Source organism: Schistocerca serialis, chromosome 1 (genome assembly GCF_023864345.2).
Source record: "Schistocerca serialis cubense isolate TAMUIC-IGC-003099 chromosome 1, iqSchSeri2.2, whole genome shotgun sequence".
Classification (NCBI taxonomy): Eukaryota; Metazoa; Arthropoda; class Insecta; order Orthoptera; family Acrididae; genus Schistocerca; species Schistocerca serialis.
In genome coordinates, this window is record NC_064638.1 from 1,169,905,069 (window position 1) to 1,169,929,399 (window position 24,331).

At 39.8% G+C, this 24,331-nt stretch overlaps 1 non-coding gene and 1 pseudogene across 1 annotated transcript; one reads left to right on the plus strand and one right to left on the minus strand.

Moving 5' to 3' along the window:
• The first annotated feature begins 17,342 nt into the window (after window positions 1-17,342).
• Window positions 17,343-17,424, plus strand: Trnal-aag (transfer RNA leucine (anticodon AAG)). The gene has a single exon. It is a non-coding gene; the product is annotated as a tRNA-Leu (tRNA).
• Window positions 17,425-22,522: 5,098 nt separating this feature from the next.
• LOC126426688 (5S ribosomal RNA) lies at window positions 22,523-22,640 on the minus strand (annotated as a pseudogene).
• Window positions 22,641-24,331: the final 1,691 nt, after the last annotated feature.

Consider the following 24,331-nt stretch of genomic DNA (forward strand, 5'->3'; position numbering starts at 1 on the left):
AGTAGTAGTAGTAGTAGTAGTAGTAGTAGTATGAACTAGCATATTGCATTGCCATACCGTGCCCTCTTCACAGGTACTCATGAAGCATTTCAAAGAAAAATCTCTCTAAATAGCTGCACCAAAGCCCACATGCTTTTACAGATATGTTGATGGCATGTATGTAGTGTGACCACATGGAGTGAAAGGCTTCAGGAGTTTCTCCAACATCTGAACTCTGCGCCCCACCATCAGATTCACTATGGAGGTGGAAGAGAATGGCAAATTCTGCTTTTTGTACCCATAGTCAAGCACAAAGCGGATGGCTGTATGTGACAAAGTGTGTAAAGGAAAACCAGCCATACCAATTTGTATCTCCACGCCTCAAGCTGTCATCATGCACCACAGCATGAGGCGGAACAACATAAACTGGTCTCTAGGGCATGTGCAATATCAAATGAAGAAATTGTACCAAGGTAGCTCAACCATCTTCAGGATGTATTAAAGAAAAATAGATATGTTGGGAGACAGGCAGAAGGTACAGGCCCAGAAAATAGAACACAAACCATCTCCATAAATGCATGCACTAGTAGGTATGGTGGAACATGAAAGGGGGGGGGGGCTCTGTAAACTGAGGTCTGTCATATTCCACACAAATGTGGTAAGGCGTACATCAGGCAGACATTGTGGGCAGTCGAAGAAATGTGCAAGAAGTGCAGGAGACACCCGTAATTTAAGAAAACAACAAAATCTGTGGTTGCAAAACATTACGTGCCTACTGAGGAATGCAATAAAATATGAAGAAACAAAAGTGCTGAGATGGACCGTGTCAGTTTGAGACTGTCTTCTAAAGGAGACTGTTGAAACATGGGTGGCCAACATCCTGGTCAACAGAGATAGTGGCTTCAGTCTCAGAGTAAAGCATGGAACCCAGTGTTCAGCCATCTGTAGTTATAATGTCAACCATGTGTGTCTTCTGCAACTGATGGGTAGTATCAGAAGCACTAAGGGGCCAGTGTTTGCACCTATCATTTGGCAGTCATTCCCCCCTCCCCCCCCCCCCCCCTCTGCCCCCCCCCCTCCACCACCACTCCACCTGACACGACATGCAAATGGATAGTGACAGAAGGGATGGGAAGCAATAACAGTAGAAAGGAGGTATGTAATGAGGATACTCACTCTACAGTTATCACCTGAAGATGACGGCAAGGTGTGCTGTCAAAATATCGTGTTTCATAAACAACAGCATATGGCTGTACACCTGAGAGTAATGAAAACAATTTAAATAAAGTATAAAATCATTAGCATAGAGCAAGAAAAGTAGTGAACTCATGATTGAAATCTGCAGTATGCCCACTGTTACTTTTCCCAATGCAGGTGATATGTGGTGTTTTTGTGAATTGAACAGCCTAGTGTACCTTTCGGCATAAGTACAGTAAATAACAGGAAGTTACACAGCATAACTTGATATCATTAACTATGGAGAACATTAAAGTTGGAGTGTCACAAAACTTACCAGTTTTCGGTCTTGATCGCAAGAGTAACTTCGATTACTACACTACACTATTAATACGTGATCTGATTACCACTTGTAATTATCATCATCCTGCCATACAATAGTACTGCAATAACATGTCAAGAATATTATACGCCATGTTGTGCGTCAGTAGAGAACGAGTTTCTTAGTTACATGTTTTGTACATCGTACATAAACATTACAATATGGACTGTGTCAGCTGACTGAAACTTGGACATGCTTCTTAGTAAAGTGTATTTCTGTAGTTGTTTGTAACTGGCTATTTATATCTATTTAATTCCTTTGCAGTTTAAAATGAAGTTAAATGAAAAAGCTCAACTGTTAGCAGTCAAACAGATTTCTGAAAAGACACTGATGTCTACAGCCTTCCAGGATTTATTTGAAGACATTTTCGTGTTGCATTTTTTTAAGGAGTAGTGGAGGGAGAGGGGCAGGAACTCAATGACAAATATTAGTCTTTAAAACTAGCATTGTATAAATCAAACTTCATTGCAGTTAATATTTTTTAAGCTTTCTCTTAAATCAAATTTTGATAAATGATTAACCAGGATATGATTTTTTAAGTGTTTCTGGTCTGTGTATGCAATGAAGTTATTATTTAACTTACAGCATATCATATTTCTAACACACACATAAAACAGAATATCCTTGTGTTTAACTTCCACTTGTCGGAAAACACTATCTGAGTGCTACTATCTTGAGTAACTCAAGTATTGATACATATGACTACATCATAATTTCAATGGCCTTAAACAGCATCTCTGGATCATGTTTTCCATCAGATTCTTTCATGAAATTTACAATGAAATCTCCACAAATTGGCAACCTTTCTGATTTGCCTGACTGTACAATAAGTGATCAAAATTTATCATGAAAATATCTCTCTGACCTGGTGGGACCTGTATACTAAAACATTTACAAATATTTCTTTTTCAAATACAAAATAACACGCATACACTTCCTTACTTTTATCTCTACCTAAACTACAGTTTGTTAGTTTTGGTTACATAAATGATGTAATAAACTGTAGAATTACCGATAGTATTGGTAGCATTGCTAGCGAAAGAAACATAACTGAGTAGGGAAAGAAACATAATTGAATGTGTAAGAGACAAACTAGGAGCCGACGATTTTATTTAGTTTTTTGTTTGTTTTGCACACAATTAGAACTGCTTATTGTTCTGTGTTAGTCCATAATCTTACAAAATATACATTGCATCATCATCATCAAGACTGATTATGCCTTTCAGCGTTCAGTCTGGAGCGTAGCCCCCCTTATAAAATTCCTCCATGATCCCCTATTCAGTGCTAACATTGGTGCCTCTTCTGATGTTAAACCTATTACTTCAAAATCATTCTTAACCAAATCCAGGTACCTTCTCCTTGGTCTGCCCCGACTCCTCCTACCCTCTGCTGCTGAATCCATGAGTCTCTTCGGTAACCTTGCTTCTCCCATGCCTGTAACATGACCCCACCATCTAAGCCTGTTCGCCCTGACTGCTACATCTATAGAGTTCATTCCCAGTTTTTCTTTGATTTCCTCATTGTGGACACCCTCCTGCCATTGTTCCCATCTACTAGTACCTGCAATCATCCTAGCTACTTTCATATCCGTAACCTCAACCTTGTTGATAAGGTAACCTGAATCCACCCAGCTTTCACTCCCATACAACAAAGTTGGTTGAAAGATTGAACGGTGCACAGATAACTTAGTCTTGGTACTGACTTCCTTCTTGCAGAAGAGAGTAGATCGTAGCTGAGCGCTCACTGCATTAGCTTTGCTACACCTCGCTTCCAGTTCTTTCACTATGTTGCCATCCTGTGAGAATATGCATCCTAAGTACTTTAAACTGTCCACCTGTTCTAACTTTGTTCCTCCTATTTGGCACTCAATCCGTTTATATCTCTTTCCCACTGACATTATTTTCGTTTTGGAGATGCTAATCTTCATACCATAGTCCTTACATTTCTGATCTAGCTCTGAAATATTACTTTGCAAACTTTCAATCGAATCTGCCATCACAACTAAGCCATCCGCATATGCAAGACTGCTTATTTTGTGTTCACATATCTTAATCTCATCCAGCCAGTCTATTGTTTTCAACATATGATCCATAAATAATATGAACAACAATGGAGACAGGTTGCAGCCTTGTCTTACCCCTGAAACTACTCTGAACCATGAACTCAGTTTACCGTCAACTCTAACTGCTGCCTGACTATCCATGTAAAGACCTTTAATTGCTTGCAAAAGTTTGCCTCCTATTCCATAATCTCGTAGAACAGACAATAACTTCCTCCTAGGAACCCGGTTATATGCCTTTTCTAGATCTATAAAGCATAGATACAATTCCCTGTTCCACTCATAACACTTCTCCATTATTTGCCGTAAGCTAAAGATCTGGTCCTGACAACCTCTAAGAGGCCCAAACCCACACTGATTTTCATCCAATTGGTCCTCAACTAATACTCGAACTTTTCTTTCAACAATACCTGAGAAGATTTTACCCACAACGCTGATTAAAGAGATACCTCTGTAGTTACAATCTTCTCTGTTTCCATGTTTAAAGATTGGTGTGATTACTGCTTTTGTCCAGTCTGATGGAACCTGTCCCGACTCGCAGGCCAATTCAATTATCCTGTGTAGCCATTTAAGACCTGACATTCCACTGTATTTGATGAGTTCCGACTTAATTTCATCCACCCCAGCTGCTTTATTGCACTGCAATCTATTGACCATTTTCTCCACTTCCTCAAATGTGATCCTATTTCCATCATCATTCCTATCCCATTCTACCTCGAAATCTGAAACATTCCTGATTGTATTTTCACCTACATTGAGCAACTCTTCAAAATATTCCCTCCATCTGCCCAAGGCATCCACAGGGTTCACCAGCAGTTTTCCTGACCTGTCCAAAATACTTGTCATGTCCCTCTTACCTCCCTTTCGAAGACTGCTAATTACGAGTACACTCCAGAATGGTTTTCCAGCAGCTTAACCCATAGTCTCCAACCTGTTTCCAAAGTCTTCCCAAGATTTCTTCTTGGATGCTGCAATTATCTGTTTGGCTTTGTTTCTTTCTTCAACATAACTTTCTCTGTCTACCTGAATTCTAGTATGTAGCCATTTTTGATACGCCTTCTTTTTCCTTTTACAGGCTGCCTTGACTGTGTCATTCCACCAAGCTGTTTGCTTCATCCTACTTTTACACACTACTGTTCCAAGACATTCTTTAGCCACTTCTTGTACTGCGTCCCTGTACCTTGTCCCTTCCTTTTCCAATGACTGTAATTGACTACGTTCAACTAACTGGTACCTTTCTGAGATTGCTGTTATGTACTTGTGCCTGATTTCCTTATCCTGGAGTTTCTCCACTGTTATCCTCCTACATATGGACCTGACCTCCTGCACTTTCGGCGTCACAATCCCAATTTGACTGCAGATTAAATAATGATCAGTGTCATCAAAGAATCCCCTGAATACATGTGTGTCCCTCACAGCCTTCCTGAATTCCTGGTCTGTATTATATAGTCAATGACAGATCTGGTTCCCCTGCCTTCCCAGATATACCGGTGAATGTTCTTATGTTTAAAAAAGGAATTTGTGATTACCAAGCCCATACTGGCACAGAAATCCACGAGTTGTTTCCCGTTCCTGTTGGCCTCCATATCCTCTCCAAATTTACCCATAACCTTTTCATACCCTTCTGTTTGATTTCCAATCCTGGCGTTAAAATCACCCATGAGCAGAACACTGTCGTTGTCTTTTACTCTAACAACTACATCACTGAGTGCCTCATAAAAACTATTCATCTTATCTAGATCTGTCCCTTCACAATGCGAATACACTGACACAATCCTAATTTTCTTGCTAGACACTGTCAAATCTATCCACATCAGTCATTCGTTTACATACCTTATTGCAACTACGCTGGGTTCCATTTCTTTCCTGATGTAAAGCCCTACACCCCATTGTGCTATTCCTGCTTTGACTCCTGACAGGTAGACCTTGTATTCTCCCACTTCCTCTTCTTTCTCACCCCTTACCCGAATGTCACTAACAGCTAAAACGTCCAGCCCCATCTTACTTGTAGCCTCTGCCAGCTCCACCTTCTTCCCAGAGTAGCCCCCATTGATATTAATAGCTCCCCATCTCATTACCATTTGTTTGCCACGTCGTATCTTAGGAGTCCCTGGTTTGTCAGTTAGAGGTGGGACTCCGTCACCTCCAAAGGTCCGAGGCATTTTGGTCTGATTGTTGCCAGCATCATATTTAAAGTACCAGGGAAGCAGGTTGCTAGCCTTACTTGCCCCGAGTCCCATTGGGTTTTACCCCTAACGGCTGAGGGACTAACCGGTGGATTTGGTAGTCTTTGCCGTATGAGCACAAAGGTGACCACGACTCAGAATATGTCCGAGATGCCCAGCCTTATTCTAAAGTAACTGGTATCCCGACTGTCGGGACCACTTACTTGGCCACTCATACGTTGCCCGTGGTTCATGAACTAGGACATGACTAGAGGAACCCACACCATGAACCACTATACATTGCCTTTTATAAGTAATAAAAACTATGTGTGTGAATGTAACCAAACAATTACTTTTGATGCAGGTACAGTTTACAAGCACAAATATAAAAAGAATTATTATTGGTATTTTGTACTCAATAGAACATCCTTCATCATGATCAAAGGCAGTAGTTGAATAGTGTGAAATTTGTTTATGAATAACAGAAACATATTCTGACATGGTTTTTGTTTTGCATTTTTTAAACTTACCTTTCTTCAGGATATTGCGTTTTCTAGCGCTATGTGATAAATCTGTATCGTTTTATATGTTTACTTCTGTTCTGTGTTACAAATCAACAATTTTTGAATAAAACCTGAATTAAAGATTGACAGTTTCAATATTGTCATAAATATAGTATATCTTTAAGTTACAGACAGGATGATAACTACATAGAACAAAAATGTTCCGTAGATTATGTGGCCCTTTTTATATCCTCAGTTTGTAGACAGTTCACGGCTTCCAATTTCTAGGTGAATCTAGTAAAACTGTTTATCACATATGCAAACAAAATGAGGTAATGCCCATTAGGTATGCAACACACTTAATTTACAGGTAACACAGTTATGATCTTAACTGACGAAGGCTTCTAGGAAAACTACCATAGCCCACACTTACTTATGGCAGTCTAGGGTAGCCAACAGTAGTTTTGCAACTCTACTCTTATCTATACAGAATTTACACCTGCATTACTAATTTTATTCTTATCTTTTTAATGAATGTGACACCTTCAGTGTGTTCTTACCATCAATACAAGACAATTTTTTACAGTTTCTGTCACCACTTACGTATTGGTAGCCAGTCATATCCTTTCTATCCTGCAGTTCACGGCTTCCAATTTCTAGGTGAATCTAGTAAAACACTTATCACATATGCAAACAAAATGAGGTAATGCCCATTAGGTATGCAACACACTTAATTTACAGGTAACACAAAACACATTATTAACCACACAAATTCACCATGACATTTGTTCAGAAACAAATGAAACATCATTCAAGACCACATGAAATAAGAAACGCAATGTTTACTGGCACAATACCAGAGGACCCACACCACAAGGAGTAGCATTAGGCACAATGACGATGCAAAGCACATCAGATCATCGTTGCTTGCCTCGGTGAGTTCCGTTAGATGGACAGTGAGGTAGATGTTTTCTGGCCTGACACTGCAGGAGCAACTGTACTAGAACTGGAACTCTAGCTGCAGCTGCAACTGGTCTACTGGAGGCTGTGTCTGGCCTTACACACCCATCAGGCAGAACTATTTGTATTCATGTGATGTGTGGGTCATGTTCTTTGGTAGCAATGCTGCTGGTTTCCTGGTGCGCGCACTTCTCGGAAGTGTAGTTGGTGCCCCCTGGTGGAGTGTGGAACAAATGGCGTATAACCATACTGTTTTTATGCAACACAATGTTCTGACATGCAATGCCCATTTTATATGAATACGCAGGCGGACAGTGGGTAGGAAACTCCGCATGGCCGAGACATTCGACTGGCAGTGGATATATCCATCCCACTTAAGGAGATGGCAAAGCCATCTTGGAAGAGGCCGGCCATGGCTGCTGCATTGTGGCGAAGGTGCAGAGCCGCATTGGGCGCAGCTAATGAGAGGGAGCATGATGGCCGGGCAGGGCAACCCAGTTTAACACCATTTGAGTTGCAGCTTGTGGATTCAAACAGGTGCTGGCACAAGAGCCATTAAAGGCACTGGAGCCTAATGTTGCAAAGGAACCTAACTGGGAGGTGCTGGACCAGCCCAGACACATGGGCTATGGACAGGTTCCCTTGACTGGACATAAACTTTGAAGTAGAAGATAACAATGAACAAGACTTCTGAGCTTCAGGTGTAGGGCCCATTACATTGGAGACAAGAATAGAAAAAGTACATAAAACACTGTATAACAACTTCCAGAAGCTCAGTGCAATTTGCATGAAAACATAAAATTGAACCATTAAGTAACACAGGAAAATGGTCCAAACAAAACAAGCATGCCGTGTCCGTGTAGGGGAACATAAATGACCATTGCAGGAAGTGATGTGGAACACTGGGTGTCGGCAGAGCTTGCGGTGAAACCTCAAAGAAGCCACAACCCAGAGCCTGCATGAACATGCAATAGGATCAGTGGCGCATACTGGGATGGAGAGCGGGTGGCAAGACTGGCAGCAACAGTGGGAGCAGCCACATGGTCGGCCACAGCAATGCCAGTGGAGACAACTGGGCTGGCTATAGCAATGGTGGCAATACGACCAGCCCTGGCCAGGCCAGTGATGAATACATTAAGACAGCTGGCATCAGCATCTACAGAGCTGCTGATGGCTGGTTGAAACAGGGCCAGCGGTGTGAGTTAATGAGCATTTCGCTCTCATTTAAGTATATGGCAGAAAGTCAGGCTTCAGGGATTGTGAAATGAACCCCATCATCCAGGTCTGTCTGCCACAAAGGGTGCACATTCACCCTGAGATGGGGAAACCCACGGGCGTCTGTTGTCTACTGAGGCCTAAGCACTGTAGTGTGCAAGTGAGACACATGAGAACCTACGTCACAGGGAAATCCAGTAGAAGGCATTTGTGGCCAGGGAGACATAGCAGTGTTAAATATGGTGGACCTAAGATCGACCATAAAGGGAAACATTTATGGAAACTATTTAACTCTTTAGATATTCAAGAAATGAAGCCACAGTAATTTTAATCTGCCATCCTCCATAAATTTTCATGGTGATCCCAATAAAACTTTAATATTGATCATATCTATAATAGTTTAGTATTTACTGTTAAAGTGAAATGAACAAGTTTTGTAACAAAGACCTCAATGCTAAAATCTGAACGCTTTGGTCGGTCTTACCAAACGACATTTCTTATAGAAGTGCATCACTAAAATGACAAATGTTGTGAATATCAACTCAACTCAGTAACTTTATTTGTTTAAAAGATAATAGTAAATTTAAACTATCAGTATTTTCAGTTAAGCATCAAATCATCATTTCCTCCACACAAAACACATAGAACAATGACAACCTCATTGAATCATTAGGTAATAGAATATTTGTTGTAAAGTTGAATGCATAAAAGCTACTTTTTTATTTATTTATTTATCAGAAAACACATTGGTGCAAGACTGTCGCCCATGACATTCAAAGTTAAAAAGGAAATTGTATTGGTTTTATGTAAAAGAATGTAAAGCTTATTATGTCATGGGTATTATTGTTACTTTATTTAGAACGTGAAAAGGTCAAGCTTTGATGAAATGTAAAATAATGTAGAATAAGGTGTAGCCAATCAGGTGGACAGCCTTAGGAAAGGGAACTGCCCTAGTCAGTTGAGTGAGGATGTTTGGCATTGGAAAAAGTGGCCGGGGACAGGCAGAGGGACAGTTCGAATTGAGATGCAAAAGTGGACAGTCGGTCTTTAGGGAGCTAGAAAGTGAAACGACTTAGAAAATTTCGCGTTGTGTGGTATCGTGGGACTTAGTCTCTGAGTGGTGAGCAGCCGCGCGCCTGGTGTGAGCTCTAACTTTTCGTGTAAATATCAAGGTGGAGTATTGGGCCTGCGTTTTACGATGAGATTGTGAATGATCTAACTGTGTCAAATGGATATGCCCTCAAGTGTAATAGTAATTTTAAATGCGACCACTTTTGCTAGTAGTTTTCTTTCTGAATAAATATTATTCTAACCATATTGCAGCTGTGTGGCCTATATCATTTGTGGGTTGTTAATTTAGTTCCCGACGTTGTTATTACTATTATTATGTTACATTAACTTTGTTTCATACAATTTCGCAAACTTGCCATTAGCCAGACAATTTAACCAAAGGGTCACAAGTGTCTTAATTTAAGGCGTGTAATGCGACACATGTGGTTCAACCCCTAGACGAGTTTGGGCCAAAACATTTCGATGAAGAGGAAGCACATGTGAGCCTGAACATCTTTGGGATGTTAGCTCGCAGGATTTACAACAGGACGAACATTGTTGTGACAGATGTGTTGATGACTAAGAGAGTTGGCTGTGACAGGGCTGGTGATGTGCAGACTGACTGCATGACTGATTTCATTGCAGGCGGACTTGGTGATGCTTGTGGGCTGACTGTGACAGGGCTGTCGATCTGCAGACAGTGGAAAAGTCTGATGCCACTGCTGACAGGCTTGGCTACAACAAGAGAGACAGCTCTAACAGAGCGGGCAATGACGACTGAAACCAACGACAAGAGAGGTGGCATGTGACGGTATCAGAAGCAAGAGCTGGGCCGTGAGCGGTGGGACTGCTTTCATGGAACTCTGTGAACATGAAACTGAATGTTGCATGATACAACAACATAGCAAACAACCTGACTGAAGGTGGTCCAGTATGCCACTTCTGGATACCCCATCCAGACCGTGTTCATGAATACTCATTGGAACACTTTGGTGAAGACTGGTAGGCGAAGATGCCTTGTCGAAGTGTGCACATGTTGCATTTGTCTGTCACTACAATTAAAATGCACATCTAAGTGTTTCTCCAACAAGTTGTAGTCTACATCTTCTGGATGAGAGTCCAAGAAATCCCAACAACACAAAAACACAAGAAAGTGACCACTGCACTGCTAATTTGGCATGCCTTAAGCTATGAAATGCAGTCCCAGTTGTTGATGGTACATGACCCTGTCCTCCTCCTGACTGTCAAACACCTGAAACTTTGTTGCAGGAACAGGAGCAGCGTGAGATACGGCTTTTGCAGCCAAAAGCTGTGTTAAGTCCTGCAGCAGTTTCTGAATTTGCTGCTCCTGTCAGTGAACAACATGAGACAGACGACTTCACCAATGGGATAGACATGGTAATGTAAAAGGACACTCAAACCCGAGACAAAAATACACTGCCAAGTCTGGGACTTGAACTGTCACAGAAATACAAAAAAAGGCACTAGTTAACCATTGTAAACAATACAGACCAACAGCATCAACTAAGAGAATTTCTTTGGCAACAACACATGAATGGAAGACAACCAGTGGGACACAAAGGTACCATCAAAAGATTTGCAGAATGCAACTAAAGCCACTGAATATAGGCTATGAGAACACCAAACACAGGAAAACACTGCCCTCTCAAAACAAAGCAGCACACAAGGGAAAATCCATTTGCTGAAACTTCATAACCAGTGAGAAAAAAAATAGACCGCTACTCCAGCAAACAAACTAGCACACAGCAAGAGCCATAGACCACATGAGAAAAGTGTTGTCACCAATGAGCTCTATGGCGGACAAGGCAAGCGTACCAAAAAGCCACAGTAACAACTATTTGCTAAAAGGTGGATGAGGGGGGAGAAAAGAACTTTGATAAAGTACTTTAACACAGGTGGACACAGACTTGTTGCCAGTTTCCTGTCGTACTCTTTATAGGCAGTTGCTTTCTGTGTTAAAAGATGAATCTCAAGTTGCAATATAAAACACTTTATTGACTGCACAAATTCACAATGATGTTTGTCCAAAAACAACAGCTAAAAGATCGTTAAAGATCACTTGAAACAACAAAGACAGAGTTTACTTGCGAGATACCAGATCTTTTTTTTTTTTTTTTTTTTTGGGGGGGGGGGGGGGGGGGAGGTAGGTGTGCTTGCTTGTTGTGTCTGTCTCTCTTTTACTGATGTTTGTGGGTCTGTTATTTTATTGTAATTTTCATGACTTTCTGCGTTGTTGTGGTCTAATAATGTAGTACCTGTTATTTTTTCATGATAGTCCACAGAAATGCATGATCATGAATTGACATGCCCTGTATGATTTGAGATGAAATTGCCCTAATGATATTCCCTATAGGTTCTTAAGTCTTCCCTGTCTCATTTTTATGCGTGTGGACTATTAATGATTCTTTCGGTTCTGTTGTTATGGTCTCAGTTTCTCTGATTATAGTATGTATATCAGGTGAAACAAACTTCTATACAGTGCCTCTCCTTCATATTTTAGTATTTCAGCTGGAATTCCTCCCACTTGCCTTACCATTTTTAGGCATTTAATACTTTCCAGCACGTGTTCATATGTTGTTTCTGGAATATGATCATTGTAAGAGCTGCTGCTGGAATTTGTAATTGGCGAGTCTGGATCAGAGCAGTCAACTATATTGTCAAAATATTACTTGCTTGTTGATAAAATTTTGTTTGGTTCATTAGGCAAATCAAATTACCATCCTTATACTTCATGGCCTTATGTTCGTGATTAAAGCTTCTTTCAGTTTTGTTGACTGTGTCATACATTTTTAATTTAATTTATTTATTTATTTGGTCCTGTTGAGTACATATTATACAACCAGTGTACAAGTAATATAGGACAAATCAATTGATACAATACAGTAGTAGATGAACATTTGTATTGTATTGTATTGTATTTTTATTGATCCAGGCAATCATAGTATTGAACAGCTGTACATATGATATTGGATAGGTCAAGAGAGCTATTTACAAGTAATGTTTACAAATTGATTTTTACATTATTTTGTTGCAAGGAAATTCTCTATCTTAAACAAAACAGTTAATACAAATCATAGAATTGTAAGGTTGTACATACGATATTGGACAGGTCAGGGGAACACATTTACAAGTAATATTTAATAAATTGATTTTACATTATTTTGCAATGAGGAAGTTAGCTATCTTTAACAAAACAGTAAATACAAATGTTGTATGGTAAAATACAAACAGCCAATACAAATGTAATAGTAAAGTAGTCCAGTGCATTTCATAGACATGCACAGTATATAATAATCCAGTATATTTCATAGACATGCACAGTATATAATTTTCAGACCTAATTGAACATTTATCACATTGTTTACATTTTTAACCCCTTTCAAATAATGATCAACTGCATAAAAACAATGGCCCAAGAGATATTTTTTTAACTTATGTGAGAAGGCTCTTGGGTTCTTTGTTGCTTTGATTTCATTGGGTAAATTATTATACATTTGTATCCCAACATTTAAAACACTTTTTTGGTAGCAGGTAGTTCTGGACTGAATCATATGTAGGTCAGATTGCTGCCTTGTTGCATAGTTATGAATATCTCCATTGAATTTTAGTGTGCAGTCATTGTTTAACAGGTATGACTTGACAAATGAGACGATATTATAAATGTAAGCAGAGGGCAGTGTCATAATGCCATTTGTTTTGAAATGTTGTCTGCATGATTCATATGTCTTAGATTACATATTATGCGTATTGCCTGTTTTTGCATTTTGAAAATATATCTACCTCCAGGTGAGTTCCCCCAAAATATGATTCCATACTGTAATGTAGATTGGAAGTAAGCATAATATACATGTATGAGAACAGATTTTGTGACTGATTTTTTGAGTATCCTTAAAATGTAACACACAGTTGAGAGCTTTTTTGAGATATAGTTTGTATGAGTCTCCCACTTAAGATTTCCTTCAAGCCATATGCCAAGAAACTTGCCAGAGTCCACACACATAAGCTCTTGGTTATTTAGGATCACATTGGGCATTTCTTGTTTTTGGGATGAGAGTCTGAAGTTGATGTACGTTGTTTTCTGTATGTTTATAATCAGTTTGTTTTCGTTGAACCATTTGCTGAGTGACGACATAAGCAGTTTAATTTTTTGGTTGTGGTCCTCTGTATCAGTACCCGTTATTAGTATCCTTGTGTCATCGGCAAATAGTGTGGTACGTCCTGTAGCAAGCTTCGTGCTTATATCATCAATGTGTAGCAGAAACAGTATGGGTCCCAGGATTGAGCCTTGTGGCACACCATATCTAATGGGCATTGTGTCAGAGGAGTGGACAGTAGATCGATGGGTGGTTGTATTCTTTTTTTCAAAATTAATTTCAACTTTTTGAAATCTGTTTGACAGGTAACATTCTAACCATTTGTTTGCAATTCCTCTTATACCTTTATTTGCTAACTTCTTAAGGAGTATGGTATGGTCAATTACATCAAAGGCTTTGGATAAATCTAAAAAGATACCAGTAGTGATTTCCTTATTATACAGTGCTTTGAAGGTTTTGTTGAGATACTCATAAATAGCTGTGGTAATTGTCTTTTGCTTTCTAAAACCATGCTGGTGTTTTGTCAATAAGGATAGTTTATACATCACACTGCACAGACATTTGTTTATTTACCAAGAACAATTACTTACATGCAGTATTAAAGCCTGCCTTATGACAAAAACAGTTTAAGTGACTGTTTAAAATAGTAGAATTAGTGATAGCGCATATTTTTATGCTACTAACATATATAAGCAGGTAAATTTGCTTCATGGTCATGGTTTGGATTGAATACAAATTTTAACTGCATTCCTTAAGAAGAGGTTTAAGTGAATGCTCAAGAGTGTGGGATACATGGGAGTTCACATTTTCTCACAATGTCATAGATAAATTTACATTTTATCACCACAATTTCAATTAAACTGCAAGTAACAGCATCACACTTTATCTTTAAGGAAGTGCTTTGCTTAGGCAGTTTCCCCAACTCTTTATTCCTTATAACTTTAAGTATTCATTCATTTTATAGAAAGTTTGTTTGATGAGGAGTAATTTCAGTTTCCTTTTGAAAACCTATACATTATTTCTTTTTTTATATTGATAGAGAGCTTATTGAAGACCTTTATACCTGACTCAGTATTCCCATTTGTACTTTAGTGAGAGTTGCAGAGCCTTGGCGAAAATTTTTCACCTGTCTTGTGTCATGGTTGTGATTGTCACAATTTTTCTGAAACAATTCCCTATTGTTGGCTACAAATAACATCAGTGAGTATATATACTGACCTAGGATTGTAAGTATCCTGAGAGATTTGAAGAGACCTCTGCAAGAGGCCTCATTAGGGACCCCACATATTAGTCTCACTGCTTGTTTTTGTATTGTAAAGACTTTTTCAACAACTGCAGCATTTCCCCAGAAGATTATGCCATAAGACAGAACAGAATGGAAATATGCAAAATATGACAACAACATTATTTCTGATAGAGAGTTCTTATTGCAAAACATAATGAGCTAAGTTTCTTGACCAGCTGATCAATTTGTTCTTTCCATCTTAGGTGACTGACTATCTGGATACCTAGGAATTTTGTATGTGTGGTTTCATTAATTTTGTGATTGTTAACATGTATTTCAGAAACTTTATTTTTTTCAGAAAGTGTATCATATTGGTTTTTGAAAGATTTAAGGTTAGCCTATTCACAGTGAACCATTTGTGTACTTGAGTAGAGACTGTCATGGCTGTATCCTGCATTGTGGAGTTGGGTCCTTTTATGAGGATACTTCTATTGTCGGCAAACATTGCTATTTTTGCTCTGTTGTTAATTATGATTGGTAATCATTAATGTAGATTAGGAAAATTAGTGGCCCAAGAATCGAGCCCTGCGGGACTCCATACTTCATATTTCCCCAGTCTGATTTTAATACTGTACCTGCCCCCCTTAATACAACCCTTTGCTTCCTGTTCTGTAAGTATGATTCCACCCAAATCAAAGATTTGTCTTTAATGCCATAATGTGGAAGCTTTTTTAAGAGTGTGTTGTGATCTACACAGTCAGATGCCTTTGCAAGGTCACAAAATATCCCCATTGGATACCTTTTGTAATTTAGTTCACCTAAAGTTTCATCTGTTAGGTTAAATACAGCTCTGTCTGTGGAGGAGCCCTTACAAAAGCTGAAATGTGTAAGAGCCAGTGAGCCATTTTGTGTAGTATGACTATAAATCCTATCATACACTATTCTCTCAAAAACCTTTGATAACATTGGCAACAGAGAGATGGGCAGATAGTTGGATATTTCATCCCTTGCTCCACTTTTGTGGATTGACATCACTCCTGCTTGTTCTAATATACCTGGGAACACACCAGTTTTCATAGATTGTTTGGACAAATAGTACAATATATAACTGATTAAGTCTGCACATGATTTTAAAATCCTACTTGATATGCCACCGTATCCACAGGAATCTGAGTTTTTGAGTAACTTTATGGTTTTTTTCAATTTCTTTAGGAGCTGTACTTCTGAAATGAAGTGCTACTTTAGATGTTTTTTGCATGCGGTTAAGTAGTTCAATAGCTTCTGTGTGAGACTGTTTATTATAGTTCACTGTTTTCTCAGCTGTAGTGAGAAAAAAATAGTTGAAATCTGAGGCTGCAGCATTGTGGTTATTATTGTCAGCTTTTATGTTCCTATTTGTCTCACTTTTTATGATGTGCCATGTGGTTTTTATTTTATTGTTTGAGTTGCTAAATTTTTGTGCTTAGTGCAACTGTTTGGCCTTCTTAATTGCTGATTAAAATGTTATTATTTTGATAATATTTACAAATATTGTGAGTTGTTTTCGGTACCAATTTGGTTTCTTTCTCTTGCAATTTATTTTATTTGCCTGTTTTTGTGCCTGCAGATATGTCAGGATTCTTATTTGCTTGCAGCCATTTTATGCATAATTTCATAACCTTGTTCTGAGCTTCCTCAAATTCTTGGTCAATCTACTTATTCCTGCTTTTTCTCACTTTCCGTAGGTTATTACTTGCAGCGGTGACGACGACTTCTTTTATTCTACCCCGGCACTTACTGCTCGTCATTTCATAATTTTCTCTCTTACTACTTAGAATGTCAAATCGGCCTGAGACTTGACCTTTGTATTTTAGTATTTCTGTTCCAATTATTTTTTCCAGCTTAATTATGGTCATGTTTCCAGGTCAAATTTCTGTTATAGTTGCTGCTTTCACCGTGACTATCATCATACTTATAACTAGGGGTTGTCCGACCACATTTCCTCTCGTCGGAAGTATCGTACATTTCTAATTGCCTTTTATGTCCGTTTTATGTGCGAACAACTGGAATGGATCTGATTGTGACCAGTAGGTCGTGGGTGACGCAAAAATTTACCATAAGATGTCATTTTGAAAGACAAATGCGTAAAAAACTTATGATGATGTAAAGCTGTATCAAACTTACGGGACGTGTGGTATGATTAGACTACCACATTCAGGAGTTCAGATCTTCTTCGTATATGACAAGTTAGAAATGCATTAGGATCCACAGACGAAAAACTAACCAAGAACACCTACAATTTATTGTAGGTGGTCTTGGACTAACGAGGGGCGCGGCCTCATACAGTTACGGTTAATATACATAAGAGCGGTGTTGGTAAACCATACGGTAGCTAACATACAATATAGCAATGAGTACTACCTTACTGGCAGTACTGCGTATATGTATTACAATACACATAAAATAAAGGTATATTGCAATTTCCCCCATAACCCGCTCGTTTCTACACATACTTGAGGCTCAGGAAAGTCGTGGGTAGCGTGGCCGAGCGGTCTAAGGCGCTGGTTTAAGGCACCAGTCTCTTCGGAGGCGTGGGTTCGAATCCCACCGCTGCCATAAATTTTAACTTTGATTTCATGTACGTTTCTCATAATCCTTTGAGGTTTAAAGAAAAATCCTATTACTTAAGTGTAACGATGTTTGCTCCAGTTATACCACATTGCTTTTGCGGACAACAAGGTATTCATAAAAATCTGTATACCTTTTTTTTCGGAAAGCAGAATAATTCCTTATTATGAAACCTCGAAAGAAGTCACTTTTCATCGTCAGGTGACGGGGAGTATCACCTGGCTACAAAAATGGGTGAGTCACAAAACACAATAGTTTCAAATGTAGTGTGCTTTTTTCTGTTCTTATTCAGTGTGACTGTCGTATGACAGGTTTCAACTGGAGGCTCTTCATCGTTGTCTGATCTGACCATTTTACTTCATCTGTTTGTATGTTCGTCCATTTCTATTGTCGTCTATCATTGCAGTTTTTTTCGTACCTCATCCCATTTCCTCTTTCTGATCACTTTCAACTATTTTCTTTCTTCCCCTGTTTACTTCATTACGGTACTTCTACGTTTATAAGCGTGTAGTCCACTTGAGATTAAGCATTGTTCTTCACATCCACATTTCAAAACTTCCCAAATGCCATTCTTCTTGAGCCGGTTCCGGTTCGACACCATTTTTCCACACAATCCACAAATGACATATTATTATCCCACCCCCATCACCATGGTCGCCTTTCTTTGGGCTCTTCATAAGACCTTTGAAAGTATATCATGTAGTGCTGGTGAAATTGAATTGTTTATTTCTTTTAAAGTAAGTTCTATATAGGCATTATAACAGAAACAAATCTATAATTCTTCAGCGCTAAACAGTGAAAGAGAAGCAATTCATTTCCGTTTAAGGTGATTCCTGAGATCTTTAAAAGCTTTTAATAAAAAGCAGAGAAAACTAGATCTACTGAATTGTTGTTGTTACATTAAAAATGTGCTCTGTATTAAACGGAGTGGAATGAATGAAAATATAATATTTTGATTATTTTTTAGTTTTGCAAAGCTACCTTTTAATTCTGTGATTTCCAAATTATTTCATTATCCATCAGGGAAAGTAGAACATAAAATATACAAAAAATATATTCTTTTATACTGATGTGATATATATAAAAACTGTTTAACTGTATACGTCTACTGGTATGTTCCATCTGAAGAAAACTCGCCACTGAGCACTTAAATTCTAGAAAATTTGCCGTGAAAGTCGTTTGAAAATAACGAACATGGTCAAAGTTTTTATATATGCAACTCAAAAGAAAAACGCAAATTTAGGTCTGATACAAATGTGAAGTATTCCATTACTAAAGTCACATCTTCTGACAATTTTTCTTTTAGACAAATACGTATACCAGTAATAATAATTTTTTAAGTCTTTAAATTAGGAAATTCTCTCAAAAAAGAATCTGGATCTACAGATTTCAGACATCGCTTTCAGTGACTAAGTTGCTAGTCGACACACTAATTATGCACTTAACTTTTGTGCCATATGTTACTATACCTATTTAACTACGGTACAGGTATTTAATAGTTTTACTAAAATCAACCAAGGAGTTTCGCTAGCTTTTATTTTAGCTGTATGTACGTCTATAATTTTATAATCTGTTTAAGCAGAATAATGTTTTGTTATAAAGATGTGTTGATACGAATAACAAGATTTTGTACATGATGTAAATATATAATATTGCATATCTTTTGTACTTCGCCAAGTCCAATATCATGAATGTGATATTATGGGCGCTAAATAAATAACTAAATAAATAAATGTGCCTGCGTCAGACAACACTATTAATTGCCAAATATTCGATAGGCTGACGACATTAACAATTACTTGGTTGAAAAACTGAAATGTAATGGTCATTTCGCTATTCAGCTGGATGAAGCTACAGGCTACCACAATTACGTGATCCAATTTGTGTGCCGCTTATACGTGTGAACAAATTTCATGAGGATCTTCTTATGTGCAGGAAAATAACGCCTAGAACAAAATCAACAAATATTGTTGAAATACTACACCATTTTATGTTTAAAGACAATATTAATTTGGAAAGATGGTGTGATATCCATATTTACTCATGGATATCGTAGTATGGCTGGCTGTTACAAGGGACTGAAGACTTTCGTAAAGAGGCTCACCATGCTATTTGATAACACTTTTATTCGCCGAGAAACTCTCTCCGTCATGAGGTTCTTCAATCAGTGATCGAAGGGAATCATTAAAAGTCGACCACTTTAGTTAAGACGTTTCCAAGAAATATGCACAGACTTGGGAACTGAGCACACGTCCCTAATTTTTTGCAGTAACTCTACCTGACTCTGGCATGCGAATATCATCAAAAATGTGTATGAACTTGGGAATGAACTTTTATTTTACTCTTACCTTGTTCAAGAGAAACATTTGAGTTCCGAGAAGTTCGTAGACAGTGACAGTATTCTGAAACTGCATTATCTTTGTGGCATCCTTTAAAAATTCAGTTCATTGTATGTATCCCATCGAGGTAAACAGTGGTATGCGGAAAAGTGTGGTGTGAAAAACCTAAGATATGCATAGTTCTGCGGAACTAGATACAGTAAACAGCAAGTAATGGAATGAAAAACGTAAGAAATGCATAGTTCTGCGGAACAACTAAAAATTAGACCACAGCTACCAGTGTCTAAAGATCAAAAACATCAACGATGTGCTTGCAGACGGCATTTCCCGCTGTAAGTGAGAAATCAAGCGAAAATCACCACCACTGGTGATGCTTTACCCCAATAAAGCGCAACGCTCCTGGTGAAAAAAAAAAAAAAAAAAAAAAATTACGCATTTTTGCAGTTGCAACGACAGAACAAAAATACCCTCAAGAATTGTAAAGCAACTGCGGACAACATGGCTACGCAAATGAAGAATTTAAAGGTGTATATGTTTGGTAATACATATACCACACTGAATGGACCTAAAATGTGAATCCGGTTCTTGGCAAGAACTCCACGACAACGAGCAGATACCAAGTTACGTATCCTGATATACACCGGCTACACAGCCTGTTCACATTTCGTCGAATTTCAACTGTCGCAAGTTTACATAGATTCATTTATATTTAAAGAAAAAGACGTTACGTAGCACAAGTGATTTGCGATATTTAAGAGTTACCCGTAAGAGAAAGCAACGTTACAAGAAATAAACGTGACAAGGGCTTAATTTCGGCCGGAACGGTGTTCCGGCACCTCCCAGGGATTTTTTTTAACTCACTGTAACAGTACCTGAGATTTAAAATAGTACACGTGTAATTAAATCGGAACATAACTATAATATGCCGCTGCGCCGGCCCCATTGAGCGTGACAATGGGTGACCAACGTGATGCGATGGACAGGGATATGGGGCGAGGTACTGTGTGTATGTGTGTGCGTGTGTACACAGTATACTCAAGATACGTTTAGTTTCTTTCCGAAATTGTGATCGTACCTATCGGTAACCTTCGTGTCGACTGTCTTTTGTTTACGACCGCCAGCATCCCCAGACAGCATCCAGCCAAGATAAGTTGATCTTTGTTCCGAAGTTGTGGTCGGTACACACCGCCTTTTGTTTACGACTGCCAGCATCCTCAGCGACCTAGCAGCACGGCGACGACTCCTGTTACGTTTGTCAGTGAGAAACAAATAACGTAAGGAGTCTCTGAACGCAAGCGTCTGTATAATGTGCTTTCACGAAATCTTGCCTCTTCCATGTCGTAAGTTTACGCCATAGCTTCTGATCTGCTGCGTGCGGCGCACACAAGGCTGAAATTGGCAGCCTTTCGAGCCGATGTGTAAACATCCTTTGCCTCACATCACCTTGCCCGTGGCGCCCGAGATCTGTTCCTCTTTCCTTGCCCCATACCCCTGTTAGAACATAGGTCGACGCTCAACTCATCCTGGATTACCTATACAGCAGGGTCAGACGGTAGCATCTGTTGTTTATATTAATTCTTGTCGTTTTATTACTTTGATTATCGGGACACATGTGACAGCCAAGCACTACCTAATATATTCCAAAAGCCGCGCATAAAAATGGGACTCTTCCGAGTCTCCTATCTCGGGTTCCATTGGTGATAGAAGGGTAGGGTCAACTGCTTTGGATACGCCTTGGACTAGGGACCATTTGTATACCTAACAGAAGGATCGTCGTACTGTCACTATCCTACAGTATGAATGTTACGCTCTTCTTCCTGCTAAGACAAACGGAGCAAATCAGGTGGTTCTTTTGTATTTAGTGTGGTCTACGGTGAGCCTTAAAAGAATTTTGGAAGCACGTGGGTGGTTGCATAGAAAACCACAAAAATGGTTTTTACCGGTTTTCATACCAAACCTGTGCCACGGATTCCAAGGCGGCTATGCGTAGCAAATGGTTGAAATTTTTCTCTCGACTAACCTTAAAAATTTTCATGATTTCTTTATTGGTATTCGACACACAGAGGTTCGAAGTTATTAGCTCATGTGAGGTTCGTTAGAGAACCTTGAAAATTTTCTTTATATCTTTATCCGTTTCCGAAATACATAGGCTGAAATTTACCCTACGTGTACACGTGAAATACGCTCATAATATCCGGTGTGAGGCGAAAATGTAGTTAACAAATTGACGCAGCACGGGGAAATGTGCTGTAATGTGTCTCCGTTATCATTAGAAAGGCTCTGGTAATCGATTGTTGCAGTGCTGAAGCACATGCAGAATTTCTGTGTACGTAAAATCCTGTCTGAGATGTAAAATTAGTTTTCGGTTATTTCTATTTCACATAAGTAAACTATCGACATTTACTGACTCATAATTCTTTTAACATGAGTGACTTGCCCAGCTGTGGCAGGGAAGAGAAGGGAACCAGAGGAAAAATGCTAATATCATTCGTTTAAAAGAGTCCGACTGAAAATTGGGGTACCAGCTGCCTCATTCTATCCTCCTCTACTCCGCCTTCAGGCCACAAGTGGCCCATCGGGACTATCCGACCGCCGTGTCATCCTCAGCTGAGGATGCGGATAGGATGGGCATGTGGTCAGCAAACCACTCTCCTGGTCGTTGTGATGGTTTTCTTTGACAGGAGCCGCTACTATCTGGTCGAGTAACTCCTCAATTGGCATCACGAGGCTGAGTGCACCCCGAAAAATGGCAACAGCGCATGGCGGCCCAGGTGGTCACTCATCCAAGTGCCGGCCACGCCCGACAGCGCTTAACTTCGGTGATCTGACGGGAACCGGTGTATCCACTGCGGCAAGGCCGTTGCCTTACCCTCCTCTATACCCTTAAAATTTCCCCATAAATTTTGGCATGCGAACATATTTGTGAATTTTTTATGCTGAGGGGGAAGGAGACATTGGCAGTGGGGAAGAGAAGGAAAAGTAATAAATCCTAAAAGATATCAGACAGTGGTTGTGGTATAGAAAGAGCGAAGGAGATAATGGGAGTGTGAGAGAAAGAGAAGCAGCGGCAGTGGAACATACACTGTTATCCAAAATTAAAGCAAGAAATGGAAATTTTGCAAGTTGCCTTTATTTTGCACACAAAGCAGTATAACACAGAATGAGATTTTCACTCTGCAGCGGAGTGTGCACTGATATGAAACTTCCTGGCAGATTAAAACTGTGTGCCCGACCGAGACTCGAACTCGGGACCTTTGCCTTTCGCGGGCAAGTGCTCTACCATCTGAGCTACCGAAGCACGACTCACGTCCGGTACTCACAGCTTTACTTCTGCCAGTACCTCGTCTCCTACCTTCCAAACTTTACAGAAGCTCTCCTACGAACCTTGCAGAACTAGCACTCCTGAAAGAAAGGATACTGCGGAGACATCGCTTAGCCACAGCCTGGAGGATGTTTCCAGAATGAAATTTTCACTCTGCAGCGGAGTGTGCGCTGATATGAAAGCTGTGAGTACCGGGCGTGAGTCGTGCTTCGGTAGCTCAGTTGGTAGAGCACTTGCCCGCGAAAGGCAAAGGTCCCGAGTTCGAGTCTCGGTCGGGCACACAGTTTTAATCTGCCAGGAAGTTTCAAAGCAGTATAAATTCCCACCCTGCCACAACCTTCTGTACACTGTTTGCCTCGATACAACACGTCCAGTGACTGCTGTAAGATCAAATGCCACTTGCCGTGCAATACTAGGCGGTACTCTCGTGCCCTTACAGCCAAATAACGGTCCACTCTGTCTGCTGTCACACATGGTCGGCCGTGTCCTGGTCTCCGGGATGCAGTTTTGGTCTCTGTAAACTGTCGCCTTATCCGAGAAACAGCAGAACAGTTCACATTATGCCATCGGACCACGTCAGTTTGCGACTGTCCTACTTCTATTCTTTCTGCCGGCCGGAGTGGCCATGCGGTTATAGGCGCTACAGTCTGGAGCCAAGCGACCGCTACGGTCGCAGGTTCGAATCCTGCCTCGGGCATGGATGTGTGTGATGTCCTTAGGTTAGTTAGGTTTAATTAGTTCTAAGTTCTAGGCGACTGATGACCTCAGATGTTAAGTCGCATAGTTCTCTGAGCCAAGCTATTCTTTCTACGCCTCTCCACTGCATAGAGTCTGGCAGGCGTCTTCTCTGTGCCATACTGCACCGTCTGTGACTGTGTACTCAGCGATTGTGGATGCGGAACTACCCGACAAATACTACGTCGTTTGATAGGTGGTCGTCACTGGCGTGGTTGTCCGTTGACCGGATTGCCACCTTCCGTGGAGAACACGATCTTACGGACATCTGTTGATAGTTGGTATGATTATATCGTGATTTAAGCACAGGTCGGAGAAATAGCGGTTTATTGCTTTAATTTTGGACCCCAGCTTAGTTGACAGTGACTGAACAGTGCAGAGAAAAGAGTGATGGAGGCAGTGCAAATGGCACGGGAATAAAGAGGAGGAGAAAGTGGAAGTGGGTGAGAGCCAGTATCAATGAGAGAGAGAGAGAGGGAGAGTCTATGGCAATAACAAC